Here is a 13,914-nt window from a genome sequence, read left to right as displayed (position 1 = left end):
CTGATGTTGTATTGGGATTTAAATTGTAAAGGTACTAGATAAGTGAATTCCCATGTTCTGTTCCCTCGGTCTCATCCTAGGTGTGTAAGGTTATGTCAGCCACGAATGCACCAAGCTGAACCATGTTGTATTTACTTCCTGGTCACCATGGTAACTCTCTGTTCTCTCAGGTGGCTAAGGGCTACGGCAGCCATGACAGCACCAAGCTGATCAGCACCGCTATTCCTCCAGGTCCATCATGACTGGGTGTTGTTCGACAGCATCATCGAGGCCTCGGCCGTCCAGTCCAACCCCTTCACACTGCGCTACACCATGACTTCAGACACGTCTTCAAGGTGAGACGGAGAACCCCTTTACACACACAGCAGATGTGCAACATCCCTCGGGGCCTGTCTGTGATTACAACGTTACAACGAGACTGAAAGACAAATACTGATTCATGGAACTCATCTCACTCTTTTTCTCTCCTTTCTTTTCCCCACTTTCTCTATTTCCCCTCTCTCTTTTTTTATGTGTCTCTTCTGTCCAGGACGAGGGCTTTGTCTACTTCCTGTTCTCCAGAACCCTGGGCGTCCAGGATTCAGAACCAAGACTTCACCTTATCTCCAGGTTGTGTGAGAACGACCACAACTACTACTCGTACACAGAGCTCCAGCTGAACTGCAGTGCGGGGAACAAGTACAACAAGTCCAGGCAGCCTACGTGGCCTCCAGGAGAAGCCCTGGCCAGGACTATGAGCTCCTCTGGCCGGTACGGACGGTTGGAGCCGGATAAGGTATGTATTTATTTTCCCCCTCTAACAATTTAAACTTAATCCACTAACCAGTTCAATTCTATACCCCAATTCAATTATATAACCCCTAATAGAATTGCCCTAAGGGGACAGATAGTTGTTTTGAATTAGATTGAATCCCACAAATGAGTTTGGGACAGATAAAGCGGCATTTCACCTTTAACTTAAGCAGGCAAGTCTGAACCGTAAGAACAGTGAGTTAAAAAGAGACTTGTGTATTCCTGTCAGGTTGTGTTTGTGGTGTTCAGCTCAGACGACGACAGCTCAGCTCGGCAGTGTGTATGTACCACTGAGGGCCTCAACCAGAGACTGGGGTGAGATCATAGGAGCCTGCTACAGCACCAAGGGACAAATAAACAAGACGTCTGCCGTCTACTCCCCGTACTCCTCCAGTCAGACGAGCTGTGTAAAATTGAAATGGGTTGTAGCCTGACCAGCCCCTCCAGTCAAGGGTTTTGACACTTGATGGTTTGTAGTTTACCTTGACGTTATGGTCGTTGCTCTTCTACAATGAAATGTACAAGAGGATGTAGATATAATGTAATAACTGCTAAATTATCACTTCTACTACTAGTGAGATAATGTATCTGACAGTGATTCCTCCCTCTTCAGAAGGGCATGGTGACCAATCAAAGTGTGGTGCTGAGCTCCGCCCTCCCCGCTGGCCAGAAGGGCAGAGTTCGCCCTGGCAACCGAACCGTTTTCACCAAGAAGGGCCTGATGACCGCTGTGGCCGTCGCTGTGGAAACGGAGCACGCCGTTGCCTTCCTGGGGACCACTTTAGGAGAGGTACTAGCTAACAGTGATGGACTTCCAAGTCTTTTCGTTGAGCCGGGTCTTTTGGGCTCCCAAACAGATCTTTGTTCATTAGTTCTTACAAATGGATGAAAAACCATGAAAAATATAAGGGGTTGCCTACCTTATGTCAAATTGTGACACGAGTTCAATTAAATGGTTTACGTGACATTTTTCTTCCGCCTGCATGGACCAAATAAGGTTTTCAAGAGATTACAGCTGACCCTAACTCCAGATAATGGTTGAGTTACCATCTTCAGAGAATGTTTCTCTAACTGAACTCCAGATAATGGTTGAGTTACCATCTTCAAGAGAATGTTCTCTAACTGAACTCCAGATTAATGGTTGAGTTACCATCTTCAGAGAATGTTTCTCTACTGAACTCCAGATAATGGTTGAGTTACCATCTTCAGAGAATGTTTCTCTACTGAACTCCAGATAATGGTTGAGTTACCATCTCAGAGAATGTTTCTCTATGAACTCTAGATAATGGTGAGCTTACATCTTCAGAGATGTTTCTCTAACTGAACTCGATAATGGTTGAGTTACCATCTTCAGAGAATGTTTCTCTACTGAATCAGATAATGGTGATTACCATCTTCAGAGAATGTTTCTCTAACTGAACTCCAGATAATGGTTGAGTTACTATCTTCAGAGAACTGTTTCTCTAACTAACTCCAGATAATGGTTGAGTTACCATCTTCAGAGGAATGTTTCTCGACTGAATCTCCAGATATGGTTGAGTTACCATCTTCAGCGAATGTTTCTCTGACTGACTCCAGATAATGGTTGAGTTACCATCTTCAGAGAATGTTTCTCTAACTGAACTCCAGATAATGGTTGAGTTACCATCTTCAGAGAATGTTTGCTCTGATGAACTCCAGATATGGTTGAGTTACATCTTCAGAGAATGTTTCTCTCAACTGAATCCAGATCATGGTGAGTTACCACTGAGAGAATGTTTCCTACTGAACTCCAGATAATGGTTGAGTTACCATCTTCAGAGAATGTTTCTTAACTGAACTCCAGATAATGGTGAGTTACCATCTCAGAGAATGTTTCTCTGACTGAACTCCGATATGGTGAGTTACCATCTTCAGAGAATGTTTCCTCTAACTGAACTCCAGGATACATGGTTGAGTTCCCATCTTCAGAGGAATGTTTCTCTAACTGAACTCCAGATTAATGGTTGAGGTTACCATCTTCAGAGAATGTTTCTCTGACTGACCCAGGTAATGGTTGAGTTACCATCTTCAGAGAATGTTTCTCTACTGAACTCCAGTAATGGTTGAGTTACCATCTTCAGAGAATGTTTCTCTGACTGAACTCCAGATAATGGTTGAGTTACCATCTTCAGAGAATGTTTCTCTACTGACTCCAGATAATGGTTGAGATTACCATCTCAGAGAATGTTTCTCTACTGAACTCCAGATAATGGTTGAGTTACCATCTTCAGAGAATGTTTCTCTAACTGAACTCCAGATAATGGTTGAGTTACCATCTTCAGAGAATGTTTCTCTACTGAACTCCAGATAATGGTTGAGTTACCATCTTCAGAGAATGTTCTCTAACTGAGCTCCAGGTAATGGTTGTCTGAGCTCAAACCGCAGCAGTCGCAGGGAGCCAATCAGGGAGCCAATCAGGAGACAAATGGAACGCTCTTTCACAGATGAGATTCAGTTCCGCGTTCCCAAAAAGAGCCGTTGGTTGCGGACGACCTGTCACTGCTAGCTACAACCTTACAGTTGACCTGTCACTGCTAGCTATTACCTTACTATTGACCTGTCACTACTAGCTACCACCTTACTGTTGACCTGTCACTACTAGCTACCACCTTACTGTTGACCTGTCACTACTAGCTAACACCTTACTGTGACCTGTCACTACTAGCTACCACTACTGTTGACCTGTCACTACTAGCTACCACCTTACTGTTGACCTGTCACTACTAGGCTAACACCTTACTGTTGACCTGTCACTACTAGCTACCACCTTACTGTTGACCTGTCACTACTAGCTATTACCTTATGTTGACCTGTCACTACTAGCTACCACCTTACTGTTGACCTGTCACTACTAGCTACCACCTTAGTGTTGACCTGTCACTATAGCTACCACCTTACTGTTGACCTGTCTCTACTAGCTACCACCTTACTGTTGACCTGTCACTACTAGCTACCACCTTAGTGTGACCTGTCACTACTGGCTACCACCTTACTGTTGACCTGTCTCTACTAGCTACCACCTTACTGTTGACCTGTCACTACTAGCTACCACCTTACTGTAGACCTGTCACTGCTAGCTATTACCCTTACTGTTGACCTGTCACTACTAGCTACCACCTTACTGTTGACCTGTCACTACTAGCTACCACCTTACTGTTGACCTGTCACTCACTAGCTACCACCTTACTGTTGACCTGTCACTACTAGCTAACCTTACTGTTGACCTGTCACTACTAGCCTACACTTACTGTTGACCTGTCTCTACTAGCTACCACCTTACTGTTGACCTGTCACTACTAGCTAACCCCTTATGTTGACCTGTCACTACTAGCTATTACCTTACTGTTGACCTGTCACTACTAGCTATTCACTTAGTGTTGCCTGTCACTACTAGCTACCTTACTGTAGACCTGTCACTACTAGCTACACCTTACTGTTGACCTGTCACTGCTAGCTAACACCTTACTGTTGACCTGTCACTGCTAGCTAACACCTTACGGTTGACCTGTCACTGGTAGCTAACACCTTACTGTTGACCTGCCACTGCTAGCTAACACCTTACTGTTGACCTGTCACTACTAGGCTACCAACCTTACTGTTGACCTGTCCTACTAGCTACCACCTTACTGTGACCTGTCACTGCTAGCTATTACCTTACTGTTGACCTGTCATACTAGCTACCCTTACTGTTGACCTGTCACTACTAGCTACCACCTTACTGTTGACCTGTCACTACTAGCTACACCTTACTGTTGACCTGTCACTTACTAGCTATTACTTACTGTTGACCTGTCACTACTAGCTACCACCTTACTGTTGACCTGTCTCTACTAGCTACCACCTACTTGTTGACCTGTCACTACTAGCTACCACCTTAGTGTTGACCTGTCCTACTAGCTATTACCTTACTGTTGACCTGTCACTACTAGCTATTACCTTAGTGTTGACCTGTCACTACTAGCTATACCTTACTGTAGACCTGTCACTACTAGCTAACACCTTACTGTTGACCTGTCACTGCTAGCTAACACCTTACTGTTGACCTGTCACATATGCTAACTCACCTTACTGTTTTGACCTGTCACTACTAGCTCCCACCTTACTGTTGACCTGTCACTACTAGCTACCACCTTACTGTTACCTTGTCACTGCTAGCTAACACCTTACTGTTGACCTGTCACTGCTAGCTACACCTTACTGTTGACCTGTCACTGCTAGCTAACACCTTACTGTTGACCTGTCACTGCTAGCTAACACCTTACTGTTGACCTGTCACTGCTAGCTAACACCTACTATTGCAATATTGTCTTTCTAAACACTCACGCCAACACTGGTCTTTCTCACGCCAACACTGGTCTTCTCTCACGCACACTGTCCTTACTCAACGCCATGGTCTTTCTCACGCCAACACTGGTCTTTCTCACGCCAACCACTGGCCTTTCTCACGCCAACACTGGCCTTTCTCACGCCAACAATGGTCTTTCTCACGCCAACACTGGCCTTCTCTCACGCCAACACTGGTCTTTCTCACGCCAACAATGTTTTCTCACGCCAACACTGTCTTTCTCACGCCAACACTGGTCTTTCTCACGCCAACACTGGCCTTTCTCACGCCAACACTGGTCTTTCTCACGCCAACAATGGTCTTTCTCACGCCAACACTGGCCTTTCTCACGCCAACACTGGTCTTTCTCACGCCATACTGCCTCTCAGCCAACGCTGGCCTTCTCACGCCAACGCTGCCTTTCCACGCCAACACTAACACTTGCCTTTCTCCCACTTGTCTGTCTTCCACTAGCACTGTAACTGGTTTTGTTAATCGCTGCTTTTTTGAAGAAAGTTTTACTTGAGGAAAGCAATGACTATGATATGTGGTTGGTCTTACCTACCTTAGTTAAATGCACTGACTACAAGTTGCTCTGCATAAGAGTGTCTGCTAAACATAAACACGTCCTGCTGGAATGTTATTCTATAGGCTGCTCTGACTTGTATGTATTTTCCTTAATAGTTGACTAACGTCTTCTGCATCGACCCGGCCGCCTTTTCTGCTTCTTTCTGCTAATGTAACGTAGGTGTTGAAGCTGCACCTGTCGACCAGACCAGAGGTGTACGGCCGCGCCCCTGGGGAGAACACCGGGGACAAGGTCAACAAGAACCTGCTGTTTGACACCAGCCTCACACACCTCTACATCACCCACAGAGAAGAAGGTGAGCCGGGAACTTAACGTGGAACTTTATTCCATAGCGTAGATTTTCATCAGTGTGAGGCATTCCATGCATTTTGGTTAGTACGATATCCAAGCAATGTTTGAATCAGCCGTTTTTGTTTTGCTCATAGATCACCAAGGTGCCAGTGCAGGCGTGCCACCTGAAGACAGACTGCCAGTCCTGCGTGGCACAGAAAGACCCCTACTGTGGCTGGTGTGTGCTGCAGGGCAAGTGAGTACAGTACCAGTTATAGCCAATGTTCCCCCAAATCAAATCAAATGTTTATATAGCCCTTCTTACATCAGCTGATATCTCAAAGTGCTGTACAGAAACCCAGCCTAAAACCCCAAACAGCAAGCAATGCAGGTGTAGAGCACAGTGGCTAGGAAAAACCCCTAGAAAGGCCAAAACCTAGGAAGAAACCTAGAGAGGAACAGGCTATGAGGGGTAACCAGTCCTCTTCTGGCTGTGCCGGGTGGAGATTATAACAGAACATGGCCAAGATGTTCAAATGTTCATAAATGACCAGCATGGTCAAATAATAAATATCACAGTAGTTGTCGAGGGGCAGCAAGTCAGCACCTCAGGAGTAAATGTCAGTTGGTTTTTCATAGCTGATCATTAAGAGTATCTCTACCGCTCCTGCTGTCTCTAGAGAGTTGAAACAGCAGGTCTGGGACAGGTAGCACGTCCGGTGAACAGGTCAGGGTTCCATAGCCGCAGGCAGAACAGTTGAAACTGGAGCAGCAGCACGGCCAGGTGGACTGGGGACAGCAAGGAGTCATCATGCCAGGTAGTCCTGAGGCATGGTCCTAGGGTTCAGGTCCTCCGAGAGAGAGAAAGAAAAGAGAGATTAGAGAGAGCATACTTAATTCACACAGGACACCGGATAAACAGGAGAAGTACTCCGATATAACAAACTGACCCTAGCCCCCGACACATAAACTACTGCAGCATAAATACTGGAGGCTGAGACAGGAGGGGTCAGGAGACACTGTGGCCCCATCCGATGATTACCCCCGGAGCTAACTCCCGGACAGTCCCTCTAAGCTGTCTGCAGCTCCTCAGACTGCCTCACAGAAGAAATACAGCCCGATTCAACTTCACACAACTTTCTAGAGTTTTCCCCCTTAGTTAACACTATCAACGCTTCCCTTTACTGTTGGAATTGTGATTGAATCCACGCTTTCAATGCAACATACCGAAACAAAACAAACTATGCAAGATTTTTTGTTGTAGGCAGAAGTTGGATTCTTTTGCATTGACAGGCACGACTGAGCTCAATTACACAYACCTGTGCGCTTTAACCAATCAGAGCTGCATGTAGCCACATGTGCACGTTTGTTCATGTCCTTTGCTAGTTAGTGAGTTATTATCCCAGTTATAGATCATTTGTAGTCAGCAATAGAGGAGGGATTGCTTCCTACAAGAGCACAAAATGTGTACATTTCTAGTCATCTTTGAAAAGCGAGTCAGGTGAAGAGATTTTTTTTGTCTTAAAGGGGCAGTGTTGTATTTTGAGACAGGCTTGAATAAGCCAAGTAGCCAATAGGCAGAGGGAAGCATCATTTGTCTGATTCTCTGTAATAATGGTATGGGAATAATAATACATTATATTTAGAAAAGTGGTTTCTTGCATCAACACAACATTTTCCGTCACCTCCTTGTCTGAAGGACAAGTGGATAAASAGGTACATATTAAGCCCTGCATGTTTTATTCAAAAAGTCTCCTGGAATGTAGGTCTACATTGAACACCACACATTGGCTGCTACTGTAGGCTGAATGATAGAACATCTAATTCCATATAAACATTTAATGGGATGCATATTTCTCCATTGTTTTTGATGATAGGCCACTCTGGTAGGCCTACATTATGATCAAATAGCCACAGTAGCCTACTTGACCACTGTTAAAACTGTAACTTAAAGCGGGTACAGCCTCAGTGTTCACAGTAAACGTATGCTGGAAGTTGCACAGAATTTTGACTACGTTCAAATTTGCGCTCAGCAGACTTGAAATGTGCTCAGTGACAATTTTTTAGGGGAACATTGGTTATAGCTGCAATATTTCCTGCTGTTCATTGATATTTTCAATGAATAATACAATCTAACTTATAAATGTCTTTATCCTGTTATAGATGGTCCAGGACTATTTTCTCTCTTTAYCTCCTATCAGTGATGAACTGGGCCTGGATACAGGTAGCAGACTCCTGGTTAGCTGTAGTCCAGACTCCTGGTTTGCTGTAGTCCAGACTCCTGTTTAGCTGTAGTCCAGACTCCTGGTTAGCTGTAGTCCAGACTCAGCTGTAGTCCAGACTCATGGTTAGCTGTAGTCCAGATTCCTGGTTAGCTGTAGTCCAGACTCCTGGTTAGCTGTAGTCCAGACTCCTGGTTAGCTGTAGTCAGACTCCTGGTTAGCTGTAGTCCAGACTCCTGGTTGCTGTAGTCCAGGGTTAGCTGTGGTCCAGACTCCTGGTTAGCTGTAGTCTAGACTCCTGGTTTGCTGTAGTCCAGACTCCTGGTTAGCTGTAGTCCAGACTTCTGGTTAGCTGTAGTCCAGACTCCTGGTTAGCTGTAGTCCAGACTCCTGGTTAGCTGTAGTCCAGACTCCTGGTTAGCTGTAGTCCAGGGTTAGCTGTGGTCCAGACTCCTGGTTAGCTGTAGTCTAGACTCCTGGTTAGCTGTGGTCCAGGGTTAGCTGTGGTCTAGGGTTAGCTGTCGTCCAGGGTTAGCTGTCGTCCAGGGTTAGCTGTCGTCCGGGGTTTAGCTGTAGTCCAGGGTTAGCTGTGGTCCAGGGTTAGCTGGGGTCCAGGGTTAGCTGTGGTCCAGGTTAGCTGTGGGCCAGGGTTAGCTGGGGGCCAGGGTTAGCTGTGGTCTAGGGTTAGCTGGGGTCCAGGGTTAGCTGTTGGTCCAGGGTTAGCTGTGGTTCAGGGTTAGCGTGTCCAGGGTTAGCTGTGGTCCAGGGTAGCTGTGGTCCAGGGTTAGCTGTGGTCCAGGGTGTGACTGGTCTGTTCTCCTCCAGGTGTACCAGGAAGGGAGACTGTCCCAGGGCTGAGGATGACAACACGTGGCTGTGGAGCCCCAACCAGCAGTGTGTTCAGATCCAGGCCTTTAACCCACCCAGCTTCAGCTGTAGGAAGACCAAGCAGGTACTGAGTGGTTGAGTGTACATGTCTACTTTCCCTGTCATTGGCAGCTGTCCTCTCCAGTGTGAAAGATCATCTGTTGTGCTGGGTTTGCTTCATTCTGAATTCATTCATTCTGAGTTTAACTCTAGTCAATTCCATTAAGCTCTGCTCCTTTTCAGGGCATTTCTCTCTCTCTCTCTCTCTCTCTCTCTCTCTCTCTCTCTCTCTCTCTCTCTCTCTCTCTCTCTCTCTCTCTCTCTCTCTCTCTCTCTCTCTCTCTCTCTCTCTCTCTCTCTCTCTCAACTCAATTGAAGGGGCTTTATGGCATGGGAAACATGTGTTAACATTGCCAAAGCAAGTGAGTTAGATAATATACAAAAGTGTAATAAACAATATAAATTAACAGTAAACATTACACATACAGAAGTTTCAAAGAATAAAGACATTACAAATGCCATATTATGTCTATTTACAGTGTTGTAACAATGTACAAATGTTAAAGTACACATGGGAAAATAAATAAGCATAAATATGGGTTGTATTTACAATGGTGTTTGTTCTTCACTGGTTGCCCTTTTCTTGTGGCAACAGGTCACACATCTGCTACTGTGATGGCACACTGTGGAATTTCACCCAGTAGATATGGGAGTTTATCAAAATTGGGTTTGTTTTCGAATTCTTTGTGGATCTGTGTAATCTGAGGGAAATATGTGTCTCTAATATGGTCATACATTGGGCAGGAGGTTAGGAAGTGCAGCTCAGTTTCCACCTCATTTTGTGGGCAGTGTGGCACATAGCCTGTCTTATCTTGAGAGCCATGTCTGCCTACGGCGGCCTTTCTCAATAGCAAGGCTATGCTCACTGAGTCTGTACATAGTCAAAGCTTTCGTTAAGTTTGGGTCAGTCACAGTGGTCAGGTATTCTGCCACGGTGTACTCTCTGTTTAGGGCCAAATAGCATTCTAGTTTGCTCTTTTTTTGTTAATTCTTCCAATGTGTCAAGTAATTATCTTTTTGTTTTCTCATGATTTGGTTGGGTCTAATTGTGTTGCTGTCCTGGGGCTCTGTGGGGTCTGTTTGTGAACAGAGCCAGGACCAGCTTGCTTAGGGGACTCCAGGTTCATCTCTCTTAGGTGATGGCTTTGTTATGGAAGTTTGTAACACTTTCTTATGGTGGTTAAGTGCCTATTGATGTCTTTTTGATTATGTATGTGGTATCGGCCTAATTCTCTCTGCATGATTAATTGTGTTCTACGTCTGTACTGACGAGATATTTTTGCAGAATTCTCATGCAATTTTTGGGTTTGTCCTTTGTATATATCTTGGTTGTGAGCGGACCCCAGACCTACAACTATCCATAAAGGGCAATGAGGTTCATGATTGACTTCCATGAATATTTTTAGCCAGCTCTTTTGGCTATGTTGAAATTTATGCCTATTTGATGGCATAAATGTGTTGTCTTTGTTCTGATGTCAGTTTGTGTTATAGTGGACTTGTGCGTTAGCATATGTATGGTTTTTTGTGCTCTAGGGATTAGATGTCTAGATGGTTTCTTTTGGTCCTGGCGACTTGACCTTTTTTGGAACACCATTTTTTGTCTTACTGAGATTTACTGTCAGGGCCCAGGTCTGGCAGAATCTGTGCAGAATATCTAGGTGCTGCTGTAGGCCCCCTTGGTTGGTGACAGAAGCACCAGATCATCAGCAAACAGTAGACATTTGACTTCAGATTCTAGTAGGGTGAGGCCGGGTGCTGCAGACTTTTCTAGTGCCCGCGCCAATTCGTTGATATTATGTTGAAAGGGTGGGGCTTAAGGTGCATCCCTGTCTCACCCCACGGCCCTGTGGGAAGAAATGTGTGTGTTTTTTGCCTATTTTAACCGCACACTTGTTGTTTGTGTACATGGATTTTATAATGTCGTATGTTTTACCCCCAACACCACTTTCCATCAATTTGTATAGCTCTTCTCTCTTCTCTCGCTCTCTCGCTCTCTTTATTTTAACTATTTTTTTTCATTTAAAAAAAAGTTTTAGTTGTTTTGTTTTTTTGTTTTTTTGTTTCTCAAAAACCTGTTTTTTCTCCTGTCCAGGTTGAAATCGACATCCCCTCCCTCCCCAAGATCGGCCCTTCTGACATTATCGAGTGCAGGTTTGGTTCGGACACTAGTGAAGCTGAGGTGATGGACCAGAAGGTCACCTGTGCCCTCCCTGACCCTGTGAACATCCCCTCTATACATGACAAGCAGGGTGAGTCCTCCTGAATACTGGTCCTAACCCCGGTCCTTAGCTCCTTGGGTGGTAGATGGGTTCTGTATGCTGTTTTTAAGCCTGGATATCAGTCTGTTTCTTTAACTAACTAGTCTTTGTCTTGCCAAACAAGGCAACATTGTGTTTTATTCAGTACAGAACCAGTCAGGTGACCAGGCTAACATTTCCTCTCAGATTAATGGACTGTTTTGTCATATTGTGTTCAGACTTTGTGACGGTGCAGGTGAAGATCCTGGTCAACCACGGCATCGAGGTGACGTCCAGTGAATACAAGTTCTACAACTGTGCYGCCACYGTCAGGAAGTCAGAGAACACGCCGTAAGTGGCGCCAGTAAAACCCTTTATGGTCACCAACCTTTTCTGAGACAAGATCACTTTCCAAGCCGAGATCTACCACTCAGATATTCTTTAAAAACAGGACTTAATAATGTAAGCCTATGCAACAGTAACCTAATAAAACTGTTATGTAGGAATGAGGTTTGTGCAGTAGGCCTAATACATTATCACAACATATTGGCTTTATGCCTTCCTGACAATATTGTTCTTTTCAGACCATATTATATTGCAAAACTCGAGCTTTGATGACAAAATAGATCMGTTGTATCATTTGCGAGGCTCAGCTGAGCATAACTTGAAATAATTATATTTTTTATTTTACTGGACTGATGGTCCCTGCGTCTGATGGTCAGTCTCAGCGGAGGGAGAGCGCAGCAGAGCGTCCACCTCTCATAGTCCCTGCTTTCTCCTTTCCTCCGGTGAGACTGACCAGAGAGAGGGGACACCGTCTTCCACCTGATGGCCAAAACTCAAAATCGCACCACATTATTTCTGCCTCATGCTCCAATTCATGTTGTTCCTATGACCAGAAAAAGTGAAAATATTCCTGACGAGCTGCTGATAATAAAACAACAGGCCTGTTATACACGCTACTCAGCACGAGTGGAAGTAGGGAGAAGCACATTTATTGTTGTGTAAAAGTGTTGAATAAAAACATTGTTGACAGTACTGAATAAAAACTTAAAGATGAACTCACTCATAAAAACAACGGCTCAACAGTTTGTCTTCAGACAAATAAATGGTTGGAATACTTTGCCTACCCGGCGTGCAGGACTTCTGAATCAAGTGTAAGACGAAAAAAATAAATAGAGTGCAAGGCTTTATCGTTGGCTTTACAGAAATGTTTGGTGATCGACTAGGAATGCCTTGAAGATGGACCCGTAGCTGATCTGCTTTATGGAGACTACCCGTTAATGACGCTTTTCTGACAGTTATTCTCAGTGCTCTGTTCACTCATTTTACACTGAACACCTTTGAGGATCTCTGTGCTCATTGGCTATATAAACTCTGATTCCTTATCTCTTCCTCCTATTGGTTGTTGTCCCCAGGTGTATAGCATGTGTGACCAGTGAGTGGCAGTGCCAGTGGAATGTCCAGGACCACACTTGCAGTGACATAGATGATGCTGTAGACGGAGCTCACATCGTCAAAGCCCAACAAGTAGGAGGAAGCCCTGTCTCAGTGAACTACACAGTTTGGCTCAATCTCCTTTTGTCTTTCCACAATTCCTTGTGTCCTCTCTCCCCGCCTCCTCAAGAAGAAGGTCCAATACTTTTTGAGAAGCAGGCCAGAAGAGAGGATGTGAGGATGTGAGGAAGTGAAGGAAGATGAATTGATAAAGAGCTATTGTCTCTGAGCCAGCTTGTATCTGTTACCGACTTTCTGCCTTATAGGTGGCAACTGGCAAGCTCTGCCTGTATGTCTGCCTGCCTGTATGTCTGCCTGCCTGTATGTCTGTCTGCCTATATGTCTGTCTGATTAAACCAGCTACCTTCTGTTCTCCCTCCAGGCTGAAAGCTGTCCTCAGTTTGAGAACCCAGACCCTCATCTCATCCCTGTAGGCTACCGCATCCCCATCAGCTTCCAAGGGAAGAACCTGGACATTTACAAGGTGAGATAGACACAGCTCTGAGGCTTGCGTCCCAAATTACACCATATTACCTATACAGTGCACTACTTAGGGAATAGGGTGCCATTTGAGTGCACTCTGTAGGGAATAGGGTGCCGTTTGGGTACACTGTAGGGGGTAGGGTGCCATTTTGGGTTCACTGTAGGGGATAGGGTGCCATTTTGGGTTCACTGTAGGGGGTAGGGTGCCATTTTGGGTTCACTGTAGGGGGTAGGGTGCCATTTTGGGTTCACTGTAGGGGGTAGGGTGCCATTTTGGGTTCACTGTAGGGGATAGGGTGACATTTCAGACACCTATTTAGTCATTATCTACCATTGATGATTAACTTGGCTGTTCCTCTAATGAGAGTACATCTGCTTTTCTTCCTCATTCACTATTAGATCATATACAGTGCTGTTTATCTAATATGGTTCGTTGTGGTTTTGCCTGACAGCCTGACTGACTTCTACTCATTCTAATACACATGCTCTCTTGTCCTGTGTGTGTCTCTGTCTGTCCTGTGTGTGTCTCTGTCTCTCTTGTCCTGTGTGTGT

The 13,914-nt window shown here is 45.0% G+C and overlaps 1 pseudogene; it reads left to right on the top strand.

Annotated features, from left to right (window-relative positions):
• The first annotated feature begins 122 nt into the window (after positions 1 to 122).
• On the top strand, positions 123 to 13,387 carry LOC112075052 (plexin-B2-like; annotated as a pseudogene).
• The last annotated feature ends 527 nt before the right edge of the window (positions 13,388 to 13,914 follow it).

The sequence above is a fragment of the Salvelinus sp. IW2-2015 genome, unplaced genomic scaffold (assembly GCF_002910315.2).
Source record: "Salvelinus sp. IW2-2015 unplaced genomic scaffold, ASM291031v2 Un_scaffold2959, whole genome shotgun sequence".
Classification (NCBI taxonomy): Eukaryota; Metazoa; Chordata; class Actinopteri; order Salmoniformes; family Salmonidae; genus Salvelinus; species Salvelinus sp. IW2-2015.
Note: the sequence above shows the minus strand (reverse complement) of the source record. Positions and strands in the feature narration are given on the sequence as shown.